This window comes from Magnolia sinica, chromosome 9, assembly GCF_029962835.1.
Source record: "Magnolia sinica isolate HGM2019 chromosome 9, MsV1, whole genome shotgun sequence".
Classification (NCBI taxonomy): domain Eukaryota; kingdom Viridiplantae; phylum Streptophyta; class Magnoliopsida; order Magnoliales; family Magnoliaceae; genus Magnolia; species Magnolia sinica.
Genome location: NC_080581.1, coordinates 32,370,044 through 32,394,562, shown reverse-complemented (window position 1 = coordinate 32,394,562; position 24,519 = coordinate 32,370,044). Strand labels below are relative to the sequence as shown.

Here is a 24,519-nt window from a genome sequence, read left to right as displayed (position 1 = left end):
ACACGTGTGCGGTACAGAGGCCAAAAGTAGACTGCCCCGGGACGTTCAAAACTGAGTTTTTTTGAGATTTCTTCTATGGGCCACGCTAATGGATCTTCAAAACTACCCATTCTTGACTGAAATTTCGTTCTGAATCCAATGGAAGGGGTGGATTTTCCAGAAAATACCTCTGTGGGGCCCACCGATCACGGCTGCGAAAATTTGTACTCCGAGTCCTTCTACGACTCTGCCACCGACCCCAGCCATCCAGCAGCTATAAAAGGGGAGTTTTGGACGTGGGAAAGGCATTGAGAACCACAGATCTGGAGCAAGGGAGAGAAGAAAGAGAAGAAAGAGAAGAAAGAAGAGAGAGAGATTGTTTGGTTTGACGTTTCTTTTATGAATTTTATTTAATATTTTTTATGGATTTTATGGGTCACTAATCTCTCAGCTAGGGCTGAGATGAAGCCCCTAATTTGATTAGCTCTTGTATTGGTTGATTTACTTTGAATTTCAATTAATTTGTTTCTTTCTTTAAGTGGGCTTTATGGGTTTAAATTCTATACTTCTCCATCTATGATTAAAGTATATATATGGATGTTGTTTAGATGCTTATTATAGGTGCTTGTGTCTGATCAAGAACAAGTTTCCTATAGAGGAAGAAACAGGGTGCTTTAATGAATGTACATTCCATGTACCCGACCAAGGATATGGGATATGTCATTCATGGCATTGCTTAAAGGAATTAGACAGTTTGTATGCCCGATTAAGGACACAGATTGTGCTTTCTCTGTATAAGTGGTATCAATCTAGATCAAGGTGAATCAACAGACAAAACAAGGGTTAGGATAATTAGGGATGGATTCGAAAGTCCTAGTGCTCTCTCTGATTGAATTTTTTTTCCTGTTCTTAATTAATTGTTTTTCATAAAATTATGCTTAGTAATTCATTCCATTATTTGTTGGATTAGTTAAGGAGAATCATAGATTTGAATTGTGACGACCAATCCTCGTGGGAACGATCTCGTAATACATACCGTATCTACATCTGATTCGTATACTTGCGAGTTTAAAAATCATTTAAATCGTGTTGGTTTAAATAAAACATCAAGTTTTTGGCGCCGTTGCCGGGGACTGTTTCGGTCCAATTGGATTTAAGATTCTCTCTTATCATAATTCATAGTCTTAGTTTTTTTTACTACCTTTAGGTTAAATTTTTTTAGAAACTAACCTATTTCCTGTTTTGTAGGGACCTGACATAAACTACTAATTTGGTAATCTCTTTCCAAATTTTCTATTTTTTTTCTAATTTCTATTTTTAAGAATTAAGGTTTTATTTTTTTTTTAGAAAGTTTCTATTTCTAGGCTAATTTATTTTATTTTTAGAAATTTCCTATTTTCTAATTCTAGATTCTGATTCTTCTTTCAAGTAACTTTCTACTTTCTAGTTTTAGAAAGTTTTTCCCTTTTTAGAAACTAACTTAGTTTTTATTTCTAAGATTACAAACTTTCTTTTTTAGAAATTAACCGTTGCTTAGGATTTTTTTTTTCTAGCATTATTTTAGTAAATTTAATTTATTTTTGTTTTCTTTTTGAATTGAGGAAGGAAGCTGCTAAATAACATTGTCTTCAAAAGGAGGAGCTCCCTATTCTTCAGACATCAATCATCTCCTTTTCCGGGTTCTTTCTTCCCATTCTTATTTACATAGTTTTAACTTGTTTTAGAATCTCATAGTTTCTAGGTCTAGTTTTATTTCTCTTAGGTTGCTTATTAGTTTAGTTTTCTTTCTTACATTGCAATAACATAGTTTATGCTAGGACGTAGATCCCTAAATATAGAACTAGCACCGTTTGATCCTGAGATTGAAAGAACAATTAATGAAAGATTGAGAAATAATCCTGTTGAAATGGCGAATGAGACTGAAGTCAAAGCTCTCAAAGATTATTCAGCTCCTGTCCAATTTAATGCGCCTTCATGCATAGTGTTGCCAACCACAACGGCAGCACACTTTGAACTTAAACCTGGAGTCATACAATTGTTGCCATCCTTTTATGGATTGGACAAGGAGGACCCATATCATCATGTGAAAGAATTCTTAAACATTTGCTCCACCTTTAAGTTCCAAAACTTCTCAGACGATTCGATCCGCCTACGCCTGTTTCCTTTTTCTTTGAAGGATAAGGCGAAAGCATGGTTGAATTCTCTAGAAGTTGGATCTATCACTACATGGGACCAACTGTCTAAGAAGTTCTTAAACAAGTTCTTCCCCGTTCACAAAACCAATGCCCTCCGTAGAGAAATTACTAACTTCACACAAAAAGAGGGCGAGCACTTTCATGAATGTTGGGAAAGATGGAAGGACTTGCTTCTTAAATGTCCTCACCATGGTTTTGAGAAGTGGCAACAAGTTCAATACTTCTATGACGGTCTGACACCACAGAACCGTCGCATGGTTGATGCCACTAGTGGAGGGTCATTCATGACCAAAAGTGATGTCGAAGCGTGGAACTTCTTTGAAACCTTGTGCAAAAATTCCCAGCAATGGGATTATTCAAATAGAGGTGACAGAAGTCCCTAACCACAAAAGAGAGGTGGTATATATGAGATAGGCGTCATACCAGAGCTGAGCGCCAAGCTTGATAACCTGACAAAGAAAGTTGATGCTCTGGTATTAAATAATGGACTACCACAGACAGCTCAAGTCGAGGCATATGCCACATGTTCTAGTCCTTCCCATCCTATGCAGTCTTGTTCATCTGGTGCAGCATTCCCAGAACTTCTCTCTGAACAAGTTCATGCTATGAACACTTTTCAAAAATCTGGGAATGATCCTTACTCAAACACCTATAATCCAGGGTGGGCTAGACATCCAAATTTCTCTTGGGCAAAAGGACCACAACAAGGAGGACCATCTGGAAATCCTCCTATGCAACCTTACTCCCAAGTTGGCAGTCAACAACCTTAACAGTTTCCACAATATCAACAACTGCCTGCACAATCAAGGAAACCATCTCTTGAGGATACACTCCATCTTTTCATGCAGAGTTCTCTCCAATTCCAAAAAGACACCCAACAAACCTTACTGGCCAACCAGCAAAGCTTACATGCAAATGCACAATCCATTGCCAAGCTGGAAGTACAAATGGGTCAACTACCTGCCACATTGAGTGAGAGAGAGAAGGGCAAGTTCCCTAGCCAACCTGAGGCTAATCCAAAGGGACAGTATGAGATTGGCTCTAATTCCAACCAAGGGCAATATCATGAACAGGCCAAATCGATCACTACCCTTAGGTCAGGCAAGCAGATTGATAACAGAATAGAGATGCCTGGGGATGAATCAAATTCTAAAACAGAAGATCAAGATGAAGCAGAAAGCCATACCAATGCATCCAAAGTCCAAAAGCTCTCTGACTCTCCAAGAGCCACTAATGTGCCACCTTATGTGCCCAAAGCACCCTTTCCTCAACGTCTGGCACCAATAAAGAAAAGAAATAACTTTAATGAAATCTTGGATGTGTTTCAAAAAGTGCAAGTCAACATCCCGTTGCTTGACGCTATCAAGCAAGTCCCTGCTTACGCTAAGTTTCTTAAAGATTTATGCACTCAAAAGCGTAAGCAGAATGTTCATAAGAAAGTCTTCCTTGCAGAGCAGCTCAGCTCCATGATTCAACATAACACCCCTCCTAAATTTAGGGATCCAGGAGCTCCCACCATTTCTTGCGGTATAGGAGATCATAAGATCGAGAAGGCATTACTTGATTTAGGGGCGAGTGTCAATTTGTTACCATATTCGGTTTATGAGCAGCTAGGACTTGGTGAGTTGAAACCGACTAAGGTAACATTACAACTAGCCGATAGATCTGTCAAGGTGCCCCAGGGTATTATTGAAGATGTGTTAATCCAGGTTAATAAATTTTATTTTCCAGTGGATTTCATAGTTATAGATACTCAGCCTGTCTAGAATCTTCATAGTCAGATCCCAGTCATTTTGGGTCGTCCATTTTTGGCCACATCTAATGCTATTATCAATTGCAGGAATGGAATTATGAAATTGTCCTTTGGTAACATGAATATTAAACTCAATTTTTTTAATGCAGGACAACAATCCTCAGATTTGGATGACATATTTGAAGTAGACATGATCGAGAGCCTTGTGCAGGACTCCTTCCGTACATCTTTTGAAGATCCTCTTGAGACCTGCTTAGCACAATCGGGCATGGATTTTGACATTGATAGTCCCATCCATGAAGTCAATGCATTGCTCGACTCTACTCCTATATTGGAGACTGAAAAATGGAGAGCGAAAGTGGAACCTCTTCATCCCTCTGAGACTCTTCCTGACAACACAGTTTGTACCTCTGAGAAGACAAAGGCGAGCAGGCTGCTTAATGTTCTTAGAGCATATAAGGCAGCAATTGAACGAAAGATAGAAAAAATCCAAGGAGTATGCCCCACTGTATGGATGGATCATGCTGTGGTAATATCGCATAACATGCAAAGGAAGCGTGATCCTAACATAGAAGAAGTCGTTCGAGCAGAAGTCCTTAAATTATTTGACGACAGTGTCAGTTGCCTTATTTCAGATAGCACAGTTCATGGGAACTCACATCACTTGTCTGGGATCGATTAATGAAAGTGTTGAGGTAATTTCTTTGGCGGACCCTGGTTATAAAGATTATTTCATTCATGGTCCGTTCTTGTCTGGCTGAAGACGTTAAACTTAGCGCTCATGGGAGGCAACCCAGCCTTTTGCTTTATTGTATTGATTTTTATTTTATTCATTTTCATTCTTCTTAGTTAGTTACTTCAATGTTTGTGGGTAACATTACTGCAAACCCTCACGAGACTACAACTCGTCCACTAGGGGTAACCTAGGGGTTTAAAGGCTTGTTGCATGCGCTAAATGCAATCGAGAGCACCTGCGAAAGTGGTATAGGTAGGATCTTCTTTTCTTTTTCTTTTTGTTATTTTTGCTTTTGTTAATTTCTCTCTTGCCCTAACTTGCTCTTACATTGATAATTTTAGAAAGCTTCTTGATTCTCCATCCAGGTATTATCTGTTCATCACTCCTCTTTTATTCTCGTTGTCCCATGTGCATTGCTTGTTTATTTCTTTTACATTGAGGACAATGTAGATTTTAGGTTGGGGGTGGGAGATTAGGTTACCTAATCAGTATTTTCTTGGTCTTGAGCAAAATTTGTAAAAAATTTGTGAAAATTTTAAAATTTTTTCTGAATTTCTATTGAATTCAAAGTGATTTTGAAGGATAGTTGTGATTTTAACATTATAAGATACATGATGTTGGTAACTAATGACTCTTGGATTCGGCCATCTGCTTGATTTCACAGTCAATTTTGAATTGTTAATCCATGATTAGACGTTGTAAACATTGATTGAGTCATGATTTCACATATCACATCTCGCTTGCACATTAAGTTTTGGTTCGATAACTGAATGATTAACTTGGTAAAAAGAAGAATTAAAAGGCTAAGTCACATAATCTTCACCATAGGTTTGCTCCCTATAGGTGTAGATTTGATTCTCCATAGTTGACTTATAAAAAGTTAGGCGACAAGTTTTCGCCATAGGTTTGCTCCCTATAGGTAAGAATTTGATTCCCCTCATTTGCGTTACTGCTCATAAAGAAAATCAAAGGCTGGTAAAATGAAAAGTTAATCTGTGAGATAAGTGTTGGTTTCAAGCTTGGTTGTCACGAATTACCAATGATATCATGAGATTGACAATTGGATCTCTTAATGTTTGTAAGTCGAGATTACACTTTACATTCATGGAGCTCGATGTTCAGAATTGTTCTAATTAATGGATTAATATGTTGAACTTGATTATGAAGTTTACTGTGAGCTTGATTTCAGGAGAAAATTCTACTTACCATTCATGAATCTTAGAATTTTCACATCTCAGCTATCTGTTCACAAGTCACTTGAGTTTACAGGAATCATCTTTTATTTCTAAAATTATTTTTCGCATGTTTTGCTCGGGACTAGCAAAATGCTGGTTGGGGGTTGTGATGAGTGTCAAATGTTGCATCTCAGACCCCAGTAATTGCCTGATTTTAAGTACATGATAAGGTTTAATGCCATATTTTAATCGTGTTTTTATTACAGGATGAAATCAGGAGTGTGTACTGAAAGATGATGTTAAGAACATGGATTTGGCGCTCCAAAATTACCAGAGCACGGGATGGACTCCAGAAAACCAATAGTGAAGATTTTACACGCCTGGGATTGAGGAAAGCAAGGCAAAGGGGCTCGAAAAGGGTCCAGAATGCAAGATCACATGTTTCCCGCCATCCGATCAACTCAAAACTTCATACATGTGATGGGGACCATAAATTAACCGTACATATTAAATTTCAGCCATTGACGATCTCGGGAAGTGGTCTAACGGCCAGATCAGCCCCTTAATTCATTAAGTGGGGCCCGCTGGATATCTGGATATACATCAATTTTGGTCCTGACGGTGGAAATAATATGAGAAAAAGGATGGACGGTGCAGATTTCTCAAAACATTACAGTGGACCTATATCTATAGCGTGTGTACACAGTGCACATGTGCACTGCCTGAGCACCGAACGGACTAAAGTCGGTCAGCAGCACTGACCCGACTTTCTTATTTCAAAAACGGAAGTTTCCGTTTCAGCGCGGACGGAAATCCATTTTTTTACGGACAGCTGTGGGCCCTACCGGTAGCACGTACGGTTAATCTAAACCGTTCATCGTGTAGAAGGGCTCAATATCTACAAAACCATGTTTTCCGTTTATGACCATACGTGCACACGTGTGAGTTACAGAGGTCACAAGCGGGCTGCCCTATAACGTTCAAAAAGATCTCAGCATGATTCCTTCTCTGGGCCGCGTCCACGCAAATTCAAAACCACCCATATGCGGTCGAAATTCCGTCCTGCATCCAATGGATGGCGTGGATTCCTGTGAAAAGTCCAATAATGGACCCAACCATCATCGCAGCGTCGGTTTGGCGTCCGCGAAACGCACGGACGCTACCAGTTTTTACGGAAATTGGGCCCCGTACGTCACCCGTACGGCCTATCCGATCCGTCCATCGTGTAGAGGGCTTCGAGAGCTTCAAAACCATGTTGATATTCCTCGCCCATGCGTACACACGTGTGCGGTACAGAGGCCAAAAGTAGACTGCCCCGGGACGTTCAAAACTGAGTTTTTTGAGATTCCTTCTGTGGGCCGCGCTAATGGATCTTCAAAACCACCCATTCTTGACTGAAATTTCGTTCTGAATCCAATGGAAGGGGTGGATTTTCCAGAAAATACCTCTGTGGGGCCCACCGATCACGGCTGTGAAAATTTGTACTCCGAGTCCTTCTACGACTCTGCCACCGACCCCAGCCATCCAGCAGCTATAAAAGGGGAGTTTTGGATGTGGGAAAGACATTCAGAACCAGGGGATTCCAGATCTGGAGCAAGGGAGAGAAGAAAGAGAAGAAAGAAGAGAGAAAGAGATTGTTTGGTTTGACGTTTCTTTTATGAATTTTATTTAATATTTTTTATAGATTTCATGGGTCACTAATCTCTCAGCTAGGGTTGAGATGAAGCCCCTGATTTGATTAGCTCTTGTATTGGTTGATTTACTTTGAATTTCAATTAATTTGTTTCTTTCTTTAAGTGGGCTTTATGGGTTTAAATTCTATACTTCTCCATCTATGATTAAAGTATATATATGGATGTTGTTTAGATGCTTATTATAGGTGCTTGTGTCTGATCAAGAACAAGTTTCCTATAGAGGAAGAAACAGGGTGCTTTAATGAATGTACATTCCATGTACCCGACCAAGGATATGGGATATGTCATTCATGGCATTGCTTAAAGGAATTAGACAGTTTGTATGCCCGATTAAGGACACGGATTGTGCTTTCTCTGTATAAGTGGTATCAATCTAGATCAAGGTGAATCAACAGACAAAACAAGGGTTAGGATAATTAGGGGTGGATTCGAAAGTCCTAGTGCTCTCTCTCTGATTGAATTTTTTTCCCTGTTCTTAATTAATTGTTTTTCATAAAATTGTGCTTAGTAATTCATTCCATTATTTGTTGGATTAGTTAAGGAGAATCATAGATTTGAATTGTGACGACCAATCCTCGTGGGAACGATCTCGTAATACGTACCGTATCTGCATCTGATTCGTATACTTGCGAGTTTAAAAATCATTTAAATCGTGTTGGTTTAAATAAAACATCAATATTGACAGGCAGATAGTGAGATCTCTTCCACTCTCCCAGTTGTGCATACGGATTGGGGCGACAAGCTGGCATAAAGTGTACGAGACCCCGGTGATTATCCAGAATGAGAACTGTACTGATATATGATGAGGATTGGCATTCTTGAGCTGCATCTCTAATCGCATGGTCTGGACATGGCCGATATCATTCATATCTTGCACCGCATAGTCTTAGTACGACTGATTTCATTCATGTACTCATCAGCATGATTCCGCATTTCCCTGACCTCGCATTCTTTAGCACGCTTATATTGCGCACACACTTACACCACCCTCTAAGCTTTCTATAAGCTTATGCACGATTGATGTGTGCAGGTGACAGGACATAGCCGTAGCCTTGTCGCAGTTGGAGTGTGCAGCTAAGCTTTTGGAGTTTTCGTTATTTGCATTATCTTGTATTTCCCTTCAGACACATTGTACTTAAAAGTTTTTGATCATAGTGAATTTTGTGCTGGGGTTCTTATGGTTATTGTTCGTGGGTTATGCTTATGGTTATGCTTATACTGAATCAAAATCATGCTTGAAATCCTCCTTCTAGGATCCCAGGATCGGAACCTAGTGTATAAATGCCGGGAGCTAAGAATGGGGTACTACGGAGGCTGTTGGTGCTGGATTTGGCGATCGGGAATTTTGTGAGCCCAGTTTTCGAGTTTGGGGCGTGACACCGGTACACACCATAATAAACATAAGACTCCTTACTGCTAATGAATTTGGTACTTGAGACATATATGCCTTTTTGGCTTCCGTGCTATGATACTGATCTGATGACAACTTATTGGAGATCTGATTGGATTAAAATTTTGTATGTGGAGGTGATACATAACTCTTTCAATGTAACCATTCTGGTTTATCCAAACTTTCTTTCTTTTTTGTCTTTAAGTACAGTTATCCCAAGTAACTGATTAACGACACCTAAATCCTTCATATCAAATTTCCTAGCCCAACAAGCTTTTAATATTGTAATAGTATCTCCTGTACTAATACTTACAACCAGTTAACATAATAAAACTATTATTACTATAGCTACAAATATAGGAACATCATTCTGCCTCACATTTTTGAAATCTCAAGCTCACAAAGAAGGAATCAAATCGCTTATACCAACACCCCGACACTTGTTTTAAACTGTAAAACAATCTGCTCAACCGACAAACAAAAATATCTTATTTCTTTTCAATAAACATTTAAGTTGAGTCATATAATTTTTTCATTAAGATTTTTCGTGTAGAAAAGAAGTTTTTACATTCAACTACTCTACCTCCAAGTCAAGCATTGTTGTCATACTCAATACAATATAAATAGTACTCAAACAGATAATTGGAGAAAATTTCATTAAAGTTAATACTTGATTTCTAAGCATACCCTTTTATTACTAATTGGGCTTTGTGCCATCTAATATTCTCATTAGTATTTTTTTATTTTTTATTTAGCTTTTAAACTTCATTTATAATTAATAGCCTTTCGCCCTTTGGGTAATTCAACCAATTCCTAAGTTTTGTTCTTATGCAAAGTTTTCATCTCCTCTGCCATGAATACTATCCATTGGCTAGTATTCACAAATTCACATGCCTTTTAGTATGAATAAGACTCACGCTTTTTTATCATGCAAACGTAAGCCGTAACATAATCCCTAAGCTAAATAAAGGTCTTGTAAATATTCTTGGCCAACTTTGATCACTTTGAGTTTCATCACACAATATCTCCTTTGCATGCTCTTTATTAGCTTCATCTTTAATGATATCATCAACTTTCTCACCTTCTAAATCATCAGACTGATTTTGAACATTTTTTAACGATTCCAATTTAATTCTTTCTCATGACTCTAAGATTAACAATTTTACGTCTTTCAGTTGACCTTCTGAATCATCAGGCTAATTTTGAACATTATTTAAAGATTTTAATTTAATTATCTCTCATAATTTTGAATTCAAAATTTTATATCTTTATGTAATGAATATTTATTAAAAATCACATTTGTACCATCTTGTTCCATCTGTATAGCCAAGAAAAAAAAGTATCCTTTTATTCCATCTGCATAACTAAAAAAAAAAAAAAAAAAACACTCTCTGAACCTTGCATCTAGCTTAGTCTCGTGCTCTTTGGGAATCCACAAATAAGCATCACAATCAAAAGAATGCAGGAATGAATAATTAACAAACTGTTTAGACCATTATTCTTTAGGGATCTTACTATCTAATGTAGTTGTAGGAGAACAATTTACTAAGTAACAAGTCGTGTTAAAAGCTTTCGCCCAAAAACACTGCTCATACTTAGCTAAACTCAACATACTCCTGGCATGACATAAGCATATGGTTCATACATTTTGCAACTCCATTATGTTGTGGAGTATCAGGGATCGTGTAGTGCCTCTCAATACTATACTCACTGTAAAAATCCTTAAATTCTTTCGAGGTGTATTTCACTCCATTATTAGTTCTCAAACACTTAATTTTTTTTTCCCTTTTGATTTTTGACTAATATTTTAAACTTGGTAAAACAAGTAAAAACATCTCTTTTTTTTTTTCGATATGTAAACCCATACTTTTTTGGATAAATCGTAAATAAAAGAAATAAAGTATTTTGAACCTCCTAAGGATTTAACTGGAGCTTCCCAAGTATTAGAATGAATCATATTTAAAACATCCTTACTTTTGGTAGTGAATGAGGGAAAATAAGCTTTATGGATTTCCAAATAGTCAATCCTTACAAAAATCTAAACTAATGGACTTTAAACCAAAAAGTAAATTTTGATCAAGAAATATCTTTAGTCCTTTCTTACTAGTGGCCCAACCGCCTATGCTAGATGTAATAGAATATGTCACGAGATTAGCAATAACATCATCGCCAACCACAACATCTTCAATTAAAAGATATAAATCCTATTAATTCTCCTTTCACCATCACTATCGCCCTTTTTACAAATTTTAATCAACCTTTTTCACTAGAAAATATATAACTATCTTCATTGAACTTCCCAATGACAGAAGACTTTTTCATAGGTTCTGTATATATCGCACATCAGAAATTTTATGTGTGATCCTATCAAATATAGTAATTTTGACATCTCTACTCCTCACAATTTATGTGCTATTATAACCCATATAAAGTGTCTCCATTACATGATTGATATACGTATAATCAATCTTTGTGTGGAGTCATATAGAAGGAAATACCTAAGTCTAAGATCCATTGTTGGCTTGGATTTTCTTGTGGAATCACTACAGGCAACACTTCCTTATCCTTAAATAAATTGTCTTTATATATATATATATATATATATATATATATATATATATATATATATATATATATATATATATATATATATAATTTTATTTTTTTTGCAAGTGACCATTCTTTTTGTAATTTCCTTATCTATCTATTTTATTCCCTTTTGACTTGGATCTCGTCTGATCTCACCCATTGGAACCCTTCTTAGTATATCTTCCTCTAATCATCATAGCATCACAAGCAGATTCTCCATGTATTTTCTACGAGACTTTTCAATAAGGAATATCGACATGGCTAACTCCATAGTGTGATCTGAACTATTCTGAGATTCATAATTAAACCATCCCACGAATTTGATATTGAACAAAGCAGAAGTATAACATTTTCTTTATCATTAATTTTCACATCGACCGCTACCAATCTCTCCCGCTAATATGTTAATTAGGGTATTAAACTCATTAAGTTGTTCTTGCAAGGAGGAACATTCTTTCATATTTAAATTATACATTTTTATTATTGGAGGAAGATCTTGTTTGACATCAATTTTCCTTTATATAGGTTTTATAATTTGTCCCACGAACATTTTTTCGTGTTTTGATTGAACACGTTGGATAAAATTGAATTATCTAAAGCAAGTAGAAAGTTTACTATGACTAATTGATTTTTCTTCTCAAATACCTCATATTTAATCTTTATAGGCATTTTTTGTTTCTTTTCCATGAATATCAATTGTATATCATTCCTTCACCAACACCACATTCATCTTCAGTTTCCACAATGTGTAATTAGATCTGTCAAATTTCGACACATCTAATATGGTAAAACTCAATCTAGCCATCTGAAACACAATCACAAAATAAATTAATACAAATAAATTAAGACAGTGAACGGATTGGATCATCAACTTAGGGCCCACATTAATAGTGTATGCAAAACGTACTAATAACATGAAAATGAATGAATGCCATGCACGCGGGAGTTAACCAAATCTTGATCAATTTTGGGTCTCACAAATGGGACCCTATTTTGATGTTTATATTGAATCTACACCATCCACCATCTTTTCAATATCATTTTAGGCATTGAGCCAAAAGATGAAACATATTTAGGTCTCAAGTGGGCCATAATGAGGGACACAAACTATTGTTGTTGGAATCTTCCAAGGCCCACTGTGGAGTCCTTGCTTGTCCAAATCAACCCAAATCAAAGCACATTAGACCCGCTCGAGATGGACTACATGGTGAACAGAGTCGAAAATCTACGTGGGGCCCGCACTGATGGTGCATAAATAAAAAAAGAGAAACAAAGGAAAATGGAAAGTGCCACTTGGCGTTATTGCCCAGTGACATGAGGGAGGAAGCCTCCTTGGGCTGCCCCCAGACATGGGACCCTACATGATGTATGTATCATATCCACTTCGTTCATCCATCTTATCATATCATGTTAGGCCATGGGCCCAAAATTCAGGTTGATCCAGATCTCAGGTAGGCTGTACCATAGGGTAATGTGGGGCTAGAAATCTCTTGAACTTTGGGATCCCTTGGACTTGGAAATCCCTAGTTTTAGGATCCCTTGGACTTGAGAATCTCTGGAATCGAGATCGATCCCTTATGTCTTTGGTTATATTTGGTAGCTTGAATCCAAATCCTTAAATTAATTAGTGTGTGAATGTTGAAACTAAGGTTATATTAAACCCATTTAAGCAAATCCTTAAATTAATTAGTGTGTGAATGTCGAAACTATGGTTATATTAAACCCATTTAAGCATATAATTTGCCTGAACTGATGAAATCCTAAGATTCAGATGGGCCATGAGCATATGATCACAGCCTAGTGACTAACCAATGATCTGTAATCGTCAATTTACATTAGTAATAATTAGTCGATGCAAATCATTCTACTAAAGTAATTATAGTGATGTCATTGATAATCTGATTATTTTGGAACATCATTAGTGGGCCATCTGCCCAAATGGATTGGTAGCCTAGTGACACACATGTTATACATGTGAGTGTCCATCTGGGTCACTCCCAGTGGACCCCACCTTATTATATATATTCTATTCATGCCTTGCAAGGTACATGAGAAACTAATGTTAGTCTAACGTGGGCCATACCACATAGACTTCTATATTTCTAGTGGGGCATATCATTTAGTTCCTACTCTTTGTATATGATGTGCCGATTAAGGTTAATTATTGTCTAATATGTTTGATAACATGCTAGTGTACTTGGCCTGGTAGGACACACTAAGAACATGCTCAGTATAATGACATCATGCCTAGACATATGCCCATACACAAAATTTGTATGCAAGTTGTGGGTAGTAATTGATCATAGCATATGTCATTAGGCTGAGATACTTAGGGGACCCCATATGAGATAGGGTTGTCCTACATGATCGCGCGGTAATTTGGATGGTATGACTCATGCATTTCTCATCTTGCATGTCACGATTACTTTATGCCCTAATGACATCAGGGTTTTGGCCTCCACAGGCATATCGTGGATGGCCAGATTGGATACTGAAAATATCTGTTCTAACATTAGGGTGCTATGGATGTCCTTGGGTGAAAGTCTCTAAACTCTTGTGGTACCAATAAGATGTTTCAACGTCAAGACCGAGTGGATAACATGAGTGGGTAAGTACCGAATACTAGTAGGCCGCGTCTCCCACTGTGTCGTGGTCAGTTAAAAAGGGGTGTGACCTTATCCGCTCGAGGGTAGGGGGTTATAAGCTAGGTTGAGTTTGACCAACTCGTAAATGGGTCTGCTATCGATGAGCCGGGTGGGCATTGACATACCAATGGTAAGGTGGATAATAAGGTCTCTTCCACTCACTTGGTCATGCGCGCGATGGGGCGACAGCCAGTGTTGGAGTGTACTAGACCCTGGTGATGCTTCTAGTGACGAATCATACTGATATATGGACTAGTTGAGGACTGGCATGCTTGCGTTGCATCTCTAGCATATGACATTCAGACATGTAGGCCTTGCATGACATAGCCTTGGTATGGCTAACATCATTTATGGACTTACCAGTTTAGCCTTCCATCATTTCTGCTTACTCTGACATTTATATGCTTGGCACATGCATTGTGCACACATGCACGCACTCTCTAAGCTATGTAGTGAGCTTATGCATGTTCGTTATGTGCAGGTTATGCTAGACCATAACAACATTAAGGCAGGAGCATGTGCCCAATCTTTTGAAATTTTTTTATATGATGTATTTTCCTTTCAACACTGTACTCATATATTATATTAGTGGATATGTGATGATGTTTCGGTGACTTGTGTACACTTATGATTATGCTCCTTTACAAAAAAATTCACCCTCAAAATCCTCCTTGTAGGATCCTAAGATCGGAACCTGGCGCGTGGGAGCTGGGAGCCGAGAATGGGGTACTATGGAGGCTATCGACACCGGATTCAGTGGCTGGGAATTTTATAAGCCTAGTTCCTAAGTTTGAGGTGTGATAACAAGGCTTATCTCTCCCACCTATACAAGGAATCCCATATAAAAAAATACACCAGAAGATAATTATAATAAAAATACCTCTCTCAATTTATGGCCTTCCTTATATAAACAACACTAGTGGAGAGACCAATCCTTAAAAATACGAAAACAAGTTTCACCTCACATAAGTATGTACATTTGTATACGTCTCCTGCTCCTTATGGATGTAACATTTAGTTCATAAGCCTAAAAAACAAGGCAATCCAAATCTCAAGCGGACTAAACCATAGGAAGTAATGGGGGGATTGAATGCCCATTAATGTTGAAAACTTCTTAGGACACAGAAGTTTTCAATCAAGCAGATTTATGTGCTTTCCTCTCATCTAGGTCAGTGCAACATTATGAACAGGCTGGATGAAAAATAAACATAATAGTTGGCCCTAGAAAGGTTTCAACAATGGGCGTCATCATCAACGGTGTTTCTTGTGGTGTAGTCCACTTGAGCTTTCAGCTTACCTTATTTTTGGATTCATGTGCTAAAATGCACTGTAAAAATGGATAAAGTGATAGATAAAGCACATACATCATAGTGGGCCCCACAAGCTTAGGGCACGTGGTGTCACCATGGATATCCTGTGTGCTGGGTGATGTAGGCAATCTATCTGCTTTCTCATGAGATAATCCCTTCCATTAGCTTTTCTATAGTTTGTTCAACTTCATATTTTACCATTTTATACCGACCATACATCAAACAAATGAACATATGGGAGTGTTTTTAAGAATTCATCTGGATGGCTCTACAACTTTTATGATCTTCCAGCTTCACCGTATCATCTCCCATGTTTCCTTCATCTAGTGGATAGTTATGCACTCATCAGATATAACTAACATTAGCCATAACAGTTTTTAGGTCTAGAGTCCAATGTTAGTTTTGAAACATTTAAGCATTGGTGATGACTCATCCTGACATTGATGTAGAGCTATTCAGACCGTCCAAATTGTGTTCCCATGGTAGATGGAGCGTAGGCTAATCATTTAGTTGATGGCCATCAAATAAATAATTAGAAAAACAATAATGAAATATCAAATGGTAAATATATATTCTCGTGATTGTCATTTTTTGGGTTATACTCTATCCATACTTAAATAAGTGGTATAGATCGATCTTTATCTGCCCTTGACCTGTCAGGCTTGATTTTAGGTAGTTGTTAATAATGGGCCCTGTTGATAACTTTCAAACATGTTTTGCGTGGATTTTATCTTTAACTATCGTTTACTGTCTATTTGAGTCCCACTATGTTTGAGGTGAAAGGAGCTCGGTTCAGGCAGGATAATACCGGACATGTGGTCGCTGTCTGAATTGGGTTTTGATTGCCCCTATGTGGTTGGATCTAAGAGATTTTCAAACATGCTTGGTTTTATCCATTTCTAATAGGGCACTCTATCCAATCAAATTTCATCACATTAAGAACATATGTAAGTTGGTTCAAGGAGGGACAGACAGTATCCAATGGGGTTCCTAATGGTGACGAACGCGGATTGCGTCCTACCTTCGACATTTCCAGCTGGGAACAGACATGACCTTTGAATGGCTACCATGATGTATGGGTCTTATCCACATCATCCATTCATTCTTTCCTATCATTTTAGGATAGAAGCCCCAAAATGAGGCAGATCCAAGGCTCAAGTGGACTACACAATGGGGATTAAACTTTTACCATTGAAAACTTCTTGGGGGCCATAGAAGTTTTGGATGGAGCCAATATTTGTGTTTTCTCTTCATCCATGCCTACGTAAATTTAAGAATAGATTGGATGGAAAATACACATCAAGTTAAGCCCTAGAATAGTTTCAACGGTGAGAATCATTATCACCACTACCTCCTGTGGTGTGGTCCACTTGAGCCTTGGATCTACCTCATTTTTTAGCTTATATCCTAAAATGATATGAAAAATGGATGGATAGTGCAGATATGACTCATATATCATGATGGCTACTCAAAGCTCATGCCCGTTCCTAGCTGGAGATGGGCGGGGTAGGACTAATCTGCGTCCATGTAGGTCTAACTTTGTTGGCCAGCTGCCTCACCATTGGACGCAAATTGTGTCCTATCCCGCCTGTCTCTAGCTAGGAATGGATAGTTTTGTGGGTAGGCCCACTGTGATATATCTATTTATCAATGCCATCCATCCTTACTCTTGGAACATTTTAAAGTGCATGCAAAAAAATGAGGTAAATACAATGTTAAGTGGACCACACTAAACAATAATCTTGGGTTGCATTAAATGTACAAAGCATTAAATCACAATTACATTAAATACAAGAGTCATATATGGTGTGGTCTACTTGAGGTTGGATCTGCATCATTTTTTACACATACCTTAAAATGATCAAAGAAGAGGGATGCATGGGGAGAATAAACCGATACATCACAATGGGCCCTCCCACAGAACTACCCATTCATGACTAGAGACGGGCAGGGCAGGACGCAATCCGCGTCCAACCCACAGGTGGCTAGTTTGGTTCAGTAGTTTTAGGTGATTGAACGCTTGGATACTCTGAATAGTGTAACTCTTCATACGCATGACGCATTGATACTCAAGCTAAAATGCTAAACCTTCAAATTAGGGGTCCCACTTCACACGGTAGCTTACATTGAACCAATTTTAAAACCGGCCTTTATAGTTTGACATCTAGTGGATGTATAAAGCTGAAAGGTAGTGAATGGTCCAGATTCCACTAATGCTGCAACAATTCAGTTAGTCTAATTTTGGTTTATGACATATCTGCTGGGTGTCCATGATTTTGGACTGTTTGCCATGTGTACATACCTGAGTGCATGTATACAGACCACCATACTTTAATAAACTATTATTAACTCATTCAAAATGGACGGCTATTTATATCTAACGTTGTCCTCAGACAGTGGCTCACGTGATTGGAACTACTTCTACGATGGTAGATGGGTGGCGTTAGGGGCCCACGAGGCAGCTTTACTGTATTGCTGATGCACAGATGGAGTTGGATTCGAGATATTGAGGTTGTGGTTGGTATGGGTCAGTACTGTGACCCTATAATAATAGGTGTGTTTTATCAGATCCAGTTCTTAGGTGGACCATACCACAGGAGACAACGGTGATTGAATTCTTACTGTTAAAAACTTCTCAGAGTAATGAAACTTTTGGATCAAGCTAAAATTATAATACTTTCCCTTCATCTAGGTCCGTGTGGTGGGTTGGCAATTATATATATTACAGTCGGCCTAGGAAGATTTTAAAGGTGGGCATTCAATCACCACTATTTTATATGGTGTGGTCCACTTGAGATTTGTATGGGTCTCATTTTTGGCTCATGCCCTAAAATGAGATGGAAAAGTGGATGGATGGCATAGATAAAACACATACATTATGGTAGGGCCCACAACACCGACATGAGGAGGTAGATTGGTACATACACACGGGTCTTGTTATGGGAAGAGGCATGGGCTTGATGGGACACCATGATGTATAGGTTTTATCCACATCATCCATCTATTTTTCCATTTCATTTTAGGTTATAAACCAAAAGATGAGGCTAATGCAAGGCCCTAGTGGACCACACCACAGGAAGCAGAGGTGATAATGACACCCATGGTTGAAACCTTCTTAGGCCCAAGGGTGATACTTAATTTCCATCCAACCTATTCATAAGATCACGTGAACCTAGATGAAGGGAAAACAAAAATATCAACTCAATCTAAAAATTTTATGGCCTCAAGAAGTTTTCAATAATAGGTTTTTAATTCGCATTGTGTGGTCCACTTAATCCTTTGATCTATCTTATTATTTTTTTTTTTTTGGACAATGCACCTAATATGATTTGGAAAAATGAATGGACCATGTGGATAAAATCCATACATCATGGTGGCCCTTCAGAGACCTTGCCCGTTCCAATCTCAGGATGGGCAGGGTAGAACCAATCTGTGTCCAGTACTTAGTACTGGAAGCTACTTTTTTGGTTCCCTGGATCCACCGAGGTTGGTGGATCCTTTACTGTGGGGTCCATCGTGATATCATGTCTTATATCGACATCATCCATCTGTTTTGTGGGATGATTTTAGTTAAAAAAATACAGTAGATACAAATTTCAGGTGTACCATACCACTGAAAATAGTGGGAATTGATAATTAAAAACTCTTCGGAGAAACAAAAGCTTTGGATCAAGCTGATATTCATGTGGTCCTTTCATTTATGTCTTTGTGACCTTCTCAATAGGTTAGATGGTGAATAAACATTCCGGTGGCTCTCAAGAAAATTTTAATGGCAGGCGTTCAATCACTGATGTTTATTTTAGTATGGTCCACCTGAGATTTGGATCGCCTGCATTTTTGGGCTCATATCATAAAATGATCTGGAGACCAGATGGAGAGAGAAGATTTAATACACATACATCATGGTGGGCCCCACAATCCCAGATACGGCAACCTTGGTGGATCGTATCGGATTGCCTGGGACACGAAAGTTCCTGTGCACTCATAAGCTAGGTGGGGTCTCCCATAATGTTTGTAAGAAATTCACTGGGTCCATCCATTTTCCAGAACATGTCAAGACATGAGTTAGATAATGAGGCAGATTAAAACTCAATTAGGTAACACAGTACGAAAGTGAGATTGAACGTCCAACGTTGAAACATTTGTAGGATCACGTAAATTTGAAATAAGGCTAATAGTTTTGTGTTTTCAGTTAATCTAGGAATGGTCTTATGAACAGTTTGGGAGAGCATATAAAACATCATGGTGGACATGGAGGTTTCATCGCTTGGCTTTTTTCTTACCTACTTTTTTTTTCCAGTCGTGCTTTCTTGAGTTTTGGATCTGCCTCCCATTTATGCCCATGCCCTGTAATGAGCTTTGCAAAACGGATGAGCATGGTGTATTTCCGAAAAACATAGAGGTGGCCCCACCTAAACCATGACCGAAGAATTTCCTATCACACTGGAAGGGTGCATGAAGAATCTTGTCAAGTATCACACCTGGGATGGTATAACTTCTTAAAATCCCAAAATCGAATAAGGAAGTTTTTTGTTGGATCCACTCTTACTCTAAGTTTAGTCCGTCAAGGCCATTTGTGTGGCCAAGGGCTTATATTAAGTGCACAGGAGGCTTGATGGAGCTATGGAGTGAAGGTTATGTCCTAGAGGTGGGGTGATTATGACCAAATAAAATTTTATGCCATTTTAAATAAAATTGCATACTTAAACTAATTTCCAATTAAAAGTAAGCAATGCATCTAACTTTAAGACTTTCAAACTAATAGAGGCTCCAATCACATAAACTACAAAAGATGTATCTGGTAATTAAGACATTATTCTATAAACATGATAAGGTACATGTGTGTGTGGGATGTGCTACCTATGAACACCTAGCATTCATCTAATCATGCATAGATATAAGTAAACATTGAATCATATAAGCATAATGAAACAAGTGTTCAAATAACAATCCCAAACACAAGAATGTATAGTGGTTCAGTTTTCCTACTCTGCTCCCAACGAACGCACTTAACCCATAAGTGTATCAGATTTCACTATCGGAGGTTTTAAATCAGGTTTACCTCTAACCTTTACAATCTTATGCAAGGACCCGCTTTGTCGGAGACTTGCATGTTTTCTTAGGCTTTACCACGAACCTTGGTCTAGTCTAAGGACACATGTTTACTCCAGCCCGAGGCTCACTTAGATATTAACACGTACACACCCATCTAGTGGCCTATACAAGGACTTTGATTTAGGTCTTATATAAGAACCTAATTGAGTTTGGCAATTCAAACTCTACACTCAATCACACACAATGAATAAGTGTACATGGACTCTTACAAATGAGAACCTGTCAGATTGAACCTATTTTGAAGCATCTTCTCAGGTTACTTGATCGATACTCTCCTGTGCTTCAATCAACTCCCCTAGCTCCACCAATCATGATACCGATGTGTTGCCAATGCTTCATCTTAAGGATTAAACACATTGCATGCAATGCTCCTTTTAGTGACTAAGGTGATTGGAGGTTGGATAGAATCTCCTACAACTAATTGAAAGTTGTAATGCCTAAGAGATTCTATCAGAAGGGTCTCCTAAAGAGTTTAGACAAAGGATATTCTAATAAGGTTAGGTCTAATCTCTAAAAAAAATGGTGGAGATTGAGTTCATCTTCAACATTGATATTAGAATCCTTATTAGAGTGGTAAAGCTCAAGAAGATTAATCCAATCTCATGGAATATTAGGCTTAGGATGTGGGATATTTGGGGATTCACCTAAACTTCTATTGCACTAAAAATTCTCTTAAATGCTTAAAGACCGGATTTTCTTTTTAATGGAATCGAGTTCCAACGGTCATAAAATGAGCAAAAGCGGCCAATCTTTAGTCGCACCAAATTAGATAGGAAAGCCTTTTGACAGACTTGGGAACCTTTGGTCACACCAAATGTGGTCTTTGGTCGCACCAAACATGATCATCGGAGGGAGCGAATGTGGCACTTGGTTGCAACCGAACTACTTAGAATTCTGTTACAGCACGGTGTCTTGTTTTAGCCGATTTTGGTCGGACCGAAGGTGGATTCGGTGGGATCAAAGGTTGCTGAAATTGTGTAGTTTTTCTAGCAATACAAGACCTTTAAAGCTAATATAAGGATGATCAATTTAGGCTCCTATGTCTTAATGGTTAATCAATAAAGGTTTACCTATTAGATTTAAGATCATCTAGATATTTATGTTATTTTGGGTCAAGTGGTAGGGTCACCAAGGCACCTCTTATATATGTTTTTATCTCTTTGATGCTCCACCTCCACTTGTGTCTTCGATCTTTAGCTTCCAAGGTCTCAACGGGCTACATGACATAGTGAACTCATGTGATTGACAAATAAGGTGCAAAAATTAATGCACTAACAATAATGACTGAATGTCTAACGACAAAGGAGTAAATGCAAATATTATTCAAACATGAGTATAATTCTGACCATGCCAAACACGTAGTGTCTCCACATAAAATCTTTCTAATGGTCCATGTGTGTAACCACCCACGATGCATGTATGTGGTTCATCCAAGCCATCCATATATATATTTTTTTTCACTTCATTTTAATGGTTCGACCTATCCAATGCTCAATTGAACCATATATACCACAAACAAAGTGGGAATAATGATTTCCATTGTTGAAACCTTGCTTGGGCCTATAGTGATTTTATTTCTCATCTAACCTGTTTATAAGATCACACGGGCATGAATGAAGGGAAAACACAAATATAGCTTGATCTAAAACTTTGGTGGCCCATAAAAAAATTTCAAGAGACGTTCAATTGTTTCCTATGATGTGGTCCACTTGAGCTTTGTAAATGCTCCATTTTTGGTCTCAAGCTCTAAAATTATGTGATAAAATGGATGGATGAAGTGGATAAAATACAAAAATCATGGTGGACCCCATAGTTTACTCAGTACGCAATCTTCTTCCAAGATCCCTGCCATTCATTAGATCTGGTAGACTGCAAGTGCCATGGGCCAAGCATCAGAGCGGTTCTCTTGCCATGTACCTTGTAAGATAAACAGACAGTCCGATCTTCTACATTCATTCTACATTGATGTGCAAAAAACCAATTTTTTTCTTAGGAATGCTATCCGTGTGCCCTACTTGATGAATGGTCCTGATCTCATACAAGTGTGCAATGTTGCATTTGTATCCAAAAACGAGTCCATCTCACGTGTGTGATCACATGGTGCAGAGAAGAGACAAGATGGTAAGGAAAGACCACCTTTTAAAGCATTTTTTTTTACCATCTGCCACTGAACACATGAAGCACGTGTGTCATGTGAGTTAATAGCTACATTTGCTGACGTCTTGAGAGTGTCGTTGTTAGTATTTACCAGGCATTACAGGTCCCTGCCATGAGACTGGAGACTACTAGGTTTATTTATCTAAGTTCCTACTATGGGTGATTTTGGGCCGAACACAAGTTGGCTGCAGCCTGACCATAAGGCCACTTCGATGTATTCATTGTATATCCACGTTGTCCATCTATTTTTCCAGCTTATTTTAGGATATGGATTAAAAAATTATAAAAATACAAATTTCAGGTGGACTACATCACAGGAAACAGTGCTCATTGAACGCCCACCATTAAAAACTACCTAGCATCCTCCAAAAGTGTTTATTTACCATACAACCTATTAATAAGGTCACATAGACCTAGGTGAAAGTTAAAAAACAAATATCAGCTTGATCCAAAACATTTATGCCAACATAAGGCTTTTAATCATCAATAACCACTGTTTCCTATGGTGTGGTCCACCTGAAACTTCTAGTTGTTTCAGTTTTGGGACCAAGGTCTAAAATAAGCTGGAAAAATAGGTGAATGGCATGGATATAAAAAAACATGCATTGAGTTGAGCCCCGACAGTCAAGGTCTCACCCATATCGCTCGTTCTAGAGTCGCAGCCAAAGTTCGTCAGGGATGAATCCGCTCGACTTGGCTGAGTTGGAGGTGACCCTAGGCATGTTATTGGATTGGTTAAACCTAGCCTCAGTCGAATCAGATGGGTCACATGGTTGAACCTTCTGGTCCTACTGAGCAAAAAGCTCAACCTAGGCATTTGACCCGGTTAGATAGATGTTCCGAACGGTATTGGGGTTTCTAGCTATGTTAATTCATTATGTGGCTAGTTGTTTGCAAAAATGGTCCACCCATCCTGGTGAACCCTAGTCATGTTAGTTGTAGTCTCATGCCTAGGCTAACTAGGTTCGGGTCTTGTTGGGTCTAAGTCCTTTTGGTTTCATTTCTCATTCTTCACTACAACAAATAGGTGTTTACACGGTGATTTCAGAGGGGCTTTTGCTAGCGCTGAGCAAAACTGGGCGTTGGTAAAACATCTCTATAAATACAAAAATAAAAAAAAACCCTACTCTTTACGCTCCTATTCTCCCACCCCCCCCCCCCGCGGCAACTCCATGACTCCCACCAACTCTCTCTTCTGTCTCTGCAACTCCACGAACTCTCTCTCTCTCTCTCTCTCTCTCTCTCTCTCTTTGTGCAACTCCAACAACTACCCACTGTGGCTCTCTCTCTCTCTCTCTCTCTCTCTCTCTCTCTCTCTCTCTCTCCTTCTACCAAGCAAGATCTTTCTCTTAATTGGGCGGCGAAGCAACCTCCATATGTTGCACAATCACTCCCGATTTCCCTCTCTCAGGTCTCTCTCTATCTCTCTTTGTGTGTTAATGTTGCGCTCAATCTTTCTCTTGAGATCGAGTATCTTTAATGTTGAAACCCTAATTAGGATTTTACAATGGTGAATTCCTAATTAAGGATTTACAATGTTGAAACCCTAATTAGGGATTTACTATGTTGAATCCCTAATGGGTGGATAAGATCCATCATTTGATCCAGTATTTCAGCCTAATCTAAAACTTTTACAGCCTCTAAGATGATTTTGACAGTGGATGCTTAATCCACTCTGTTTATTTTGGCGTGGCCGCTTGAATTTGGATCTCATTCATCCTAAAATCTGATCCCTTGGACCTATCAGGGCTCTGTATGATGTATGATGGACATTTATTCGT

At 38.4% G+C, this 24,519-nt stretch overlaps 1 non-coding gene across 1 annotated transcript; it reads right to left on the bottom strand.

The window, feature by feature from the left end:
• Positions 1-2,263: 2,263 nt before the first annotated feature.
• Positions 2,264-2,370, bottom strand: LOC131257054 (small nucleolar RNA R71). The gene has a single exon (XR_009177076.1). It is a non-coding gene; the product is annotated as a small nucleolar RNA R71 (small nucleolar RNA).
• Positions 2,371-24,519: the final 22,149 nt, after the last annotated feature.